The sequence below is a fragment of the Sinocyclocheilus grahami genome, unplaced genomic scaffold, assembly GCF_001515645.1.
Source record: "Sinocyclocheilus grahami isolate Dianchi unplaced genomic scaffold, SAMN03320097.WGS_v1.1 scaffold337.1, whole genome shotgun sequence".
In the NCBI taxonomy this organism is placed as follows: Eukaryota; Metazoa; Chordata; class Actinopteri; order Cypriniformes; family Cyprinidae; genus Sinocyclocheilus; species Sinocyclocheilus grahami.
In genome coordinates this window covers 281,290-285,950 of record NW_015505516.1, presented here as the reverse complement: position 1 = coordinate 285,950, position 4,661 = coordinate 281,290, and the positions used below count along the sequence as shown (strand labels likewise).

Genomic DNA, 4,661 nt, shown 5'->3' with positions numbered 1-4,661 from the left:
TTCAGTGAGCTATTTTGGCTCTGCAGACCCACCAAACATAGTTAAATGTTATATTCAGAAAAGGCGAAGTACTGGAGTTTCCTGCTGACATGTGTCATAGTCTGGGATCAGGCTTTGAAGGCCGTAGCCACATCCTCTGTATAATGAAAGGCCAGCTTTGTGCCTGAAACTCAGCATGGCTTAATGATTTACATTTGATTATTTTTATAAACCTGTTTCAATAGTTGAACTACAGTGCTGCTAACTTTGTCTTCCACACAAAAATAATACACATAAGAGAATTTTTAAGCTATCATAGACTTTACTTAAATCTTTTAACATGCCTTAAGTGCACTAAATGTGAAATAATGCACATATGTGCATTTTAATGGAGCGATATATAAAAAGATTAGAATTAAGAATCGATCAAGCACTATAAACTTACCATCTTGTCAGATTTCCCTTCAGGCCGACTTGAGGGTTCGGAAAGAGAAGGCAGATGTGGAGAAGAAAGGAGAGGTGGGGTTTTTATAGAGAGGGAAGAGGGAGGAGGAAGAGAGGGGCTTAGCAGGAAGTGGGATCGCCTGTTGGAGTGAGGATAGTCATTCAGAAGGGCCATCCTTCCTACACAAGCATAGTCTAGCTCCCTCTTGGGACTTTTGGGTCTGTGAAAACCATCTGGCCCCTTTACTAGCTTTTTGGGCATTCGATAATGCTAAAAGCCAAGAAGGAATTTTAAAAGGCTATATGTCAAAGTTCTCCATGGTCATGTGTTAAAGTTGCATACCAACTGCAGGAAAAATGGTATCTTGACTATTTGTAATATAAAGCTTACAGCAGGATTCTGTATTCTTTGTGATACCTACATGAAGAAAAGCAAGTTTAAAGACTTCAGGGTGACAGTGTCATTTCATATGAGTAAATGACTAAGTCTTTTGTGTGTAAAAGACTACTTTTGTGTTGAAGAACTGTAAACGTAGCCCTACTGTATATTTGAAAACAGATGTTTTCTGTTTACAAAGCATAAAAAGCACTATTGACTAAGATTTTCTGTAGACATGGTTCTTGCTATAGAGAAAGAGACACACTGGCCCAGTTGTCATCAGACTTTAATTTCTGTGCTACAGGGATTATGAAAGCACAGACATTATCCAGCCTCTCATAGTGATGTCCACTGACATGTACAAACAGCTGAATCATGAATAACAGCTAGAGCAGGTGGTAATTTTTGTGCTGCAGCATACATACCATAGGGGGGAAGGGTGTCGTGATGGAAGACATTCTGTTTTGCATGTAGGCCTTTATCACTTTTGCATGTGCAAATATATACAGATATTAAACAGATAACATGTCCAACTGTATATCATGAAAGGAGTGCAAATAACAACACATTTTTAGAAAGCGCTTGTCACCAGACTTTTTATTGCTTAATTTTATTCTATTTTTGCATTTTTTATCATCTTAAAAAACTTATAATCTCTTTATGAAGTGATACCAAAGAATGTATAGCCCCCATAAATACTAAAATGCTGCATTTTAGAAGATAAAGATAAGATCAGATTACCCTGAAATTACAAACAAACTGTATTTAAAATTCCACTCCGTCCTCATCATCTTCGATGCTGTCAGTGCCGACTTCTTCATAATCCTTTTCCAGAGCTGCCATATCTTCTCTGGCCTCTGAGAACTCTCCTTCCTCCATTCCTTCACCCACATACCAGTGCACAAAGGCTCTCTTGGCATACATCAGGTCAAACTTGTGATCTAGACGAGCCCAGGCCTCAGCAATGGCTGTAGTGTTGCTCAGCATGCAGACGGCTCTCTGAACTTTGGTCAGATCGCCACCAGGAACCACAGTTGGAGGCTGATAGTTGATACCTACTTTGAATCCAGTGGGACACCAGTCAACAAACTGGATGGTGCGTTTGGTCTTAATGGCAGCGATGGCAGAATTGACGTCTTTGGGCACCACATCTCCACGATACAGAAGGCAGCAGGCCATGTATTTACCATGACGAGGATCACACTTCACCATCTGATTAGACGGCTCAAAGCAGGCGTTGGTTATGTCAGCCACAGATAGCTGCTCATGATACGCCTTTTCAGCAGAGATCACAGGAGCGTATGTAGCCAGAGGGAAATGAATACGTGGGTAGGGCACCAAGTTGGTTTGGAACTCGGTGAGATCCACATTCAGAGCTCCGTCAAATCTCAGCGAGGCCGTGATGGAGGACACAATCTGCCCGATGTGCCTGTTGAGGTTGGTGTTGCTCGATGTCCAGGTTTTTACGGCAGATGTCATAGATGGCTTCATTGTCCACCATGAAGGCACAGTCAGAGTGCTCCAGGGTGGTGTGGGTGGTCAGGATGGAGTTGTAGGGCTCCACCACTGCTGTGGACACTTGAGGAGCAGGATAGATGGCAAACTCGAGCTTGGACTTCTTGCCGTAGTCGACAGAGAGGCGCTCCATCAGCAGAGAGGTGAAGCCAGAGCCAGTACCTCCACCAAAGCTGTGGAACACCAGGAAACCTTGGAGGCCAGTGCACTGATCACTCTTTTGAAAGAAAAGAGAAAAAGAGCTCACCAAAAAGACTCATTTTTACCTCATTACATTATTACAAACTTATATGAGAAATCCTTGAAGGCCAGTGCACTGATCAGCCTGTTGGAGTAAATCAGCTTATTAGAAATAGCATCTTCGTAATTATTAATGTCAGTCAAATTCATTTTGTACTCAAAAGACTTGAACCTCACCAGTTTGTGGGTCCTGTCCAGCACTAGGTCAATGATCTCTTTACCAATGGTGTAATGCCCACGGGCATAGTTATTGGCAGCATCTTCTTTGCCAGTAATTAGTTGCTCAGGATGGAACAGCTGGCGATATGTGCCTGTGCGCACCTCATCTGAAGAGGAAAAAAATGGAAAAGCCAAATTATCTAAGTTTCTGGGTTTTTTTTATTCACAGTAGCAAATAGGAAGAAAAAGAAGACATCTAAATTGTCCAATAAATCCAAGGTAATTTCTATAAAAATTATTAATTCTTATCAGGAAATATATTTTATAAAACTTGCTTTTCCAATATTTTGTAAAATGGTTTTCACAATCATTTAAATGGATTATATTCTGTTCCTCGGGTTCAGCTTACCAATCACAGTGGGTTCCAGATCCACAAAGATGGCACGTGGAACATGTTTCCCTGCTCCAGTCTCACTGAAAAAGGTGTTGAAGGAATCGTCTCCTCATCCTATTGTCTTATCACTGGGCATCTGTCCATCCGGCTGAATACCGTGCTCCAGACAGTAAAGCTCCCATTTGGGCCCCAGCTTGGCCAACATGCAGAGAGATACACTCACGCTAAAGGGAGAAGGAGGGTAAAAATATATTAAATATATGAATATAAGTGGCAGCTGTACATATTTTAGCTGAATACTCTGAGCTAATAAGACAATAACATGTTAAATCCTATTATTTAACTTTCATTGAACTATTTAATATTTAAACAGGAGGAGGGTTTTCCCAGAGTCTTGGAAAACTTGAATTAGGCAGCCTGATTTTAAAAGTGTTATTTTTTTGAAAGCCTGGAAAAGTCATTTAAATGAATAAAATCTTATGACATTTTTATAATGAATGTAAATATTGCCTAGCTACGCCAAACAAACCGGTTTATCATATATTTGATTATTTTAATTATAATTATTTTAGTTAATTTTTTAATATACAGAAACTAGCATATAGATTAAAATAAGTTTAGAAAATGCGGGGCATTGCTGAGAACAGTGGCTGAGAACCACTGAACTAAATGTGTTCTTTTATTGTTTTGAATAAGAAATGTATATATTTAGGTCTGATATGTAAGTCATTAACACGCTGATTCACTCAAAGCTCAATACTGTAACAACTTTATGCCATTTTCTAAGTTTTTGGACCTATTGTTTAGAAAATGCGGGGCATTGCTGAGAACAGTGGCTGAGAACCACTGAACTAAATGTGTTCTTTTATTGTTTTGAATAAGAAATGTATATATTTAGGTCTGATATGTAAGTCATTAACACGCTGATTCACTCAAAGCTCAATACTGTAACAACTTTATGCCATTTTCTAAGTTTTTGGACCTATTTTTCAATGCAGAACTCAGTTTCTTTTCAATTACATTTACATGCACGTTTACCCTCTCCTCTAGATTGGGTCATAGATCTCTAGAGTACAGAAGAAGAGACTGAGTGAGCTCCTTTGAGGCCTCAGTCCACCCCCTCCCTGTCCCAGCTGTACACTCTCCTTTGTGTAACACAGAGATATCTCACTTGGGGGTTGTCGCTAGAACAGTTATATCTATTATTCTGCTATGCTGCAGATTTTGTCACTCATGATCCCATCTACAACCAGTGCCTGTCTGTATGTCATACAGGCATGAATGTATTAATTCTCTGAGTAACAACTGTATGTCTCATGATGTAGTTCCCCTTTTTCTCCTCTTTAGTTGTCAGAGGTTGTGAGCTATTTTGGCTCTGCAGACCCACCAAACATAGTTAAATGTTATATTCAGAAAAGGCGAAGTACTGGAGTTTCCTGCTGACATGTGTGTCACAGTCTGGGATCAGGCTTTGAAGGCCGTAGCCACATCCTCTATATAATGAAAGGCCAGCTTTGTGCATGAAACTCAGCATGGCTTAATGCTTTACTT

General features: G+C 39.9%; 2 pseudogenes; both read right to left on the bottom strand.

Annotated features, from left to right (window-relative positions):
- The window catches only part of LOC107602872 (tubulin alpha chain-like), a 25,996-nt pseudogene that overhangs the window by 17,911 nt on the left and 3,424 nt on the right, over positions 1-4,661 (bottom strand).
- Positions 1,513-4,389, bottom strand: LOC107602871 (tubulin alpha chain-like; annotated as a pseudogene).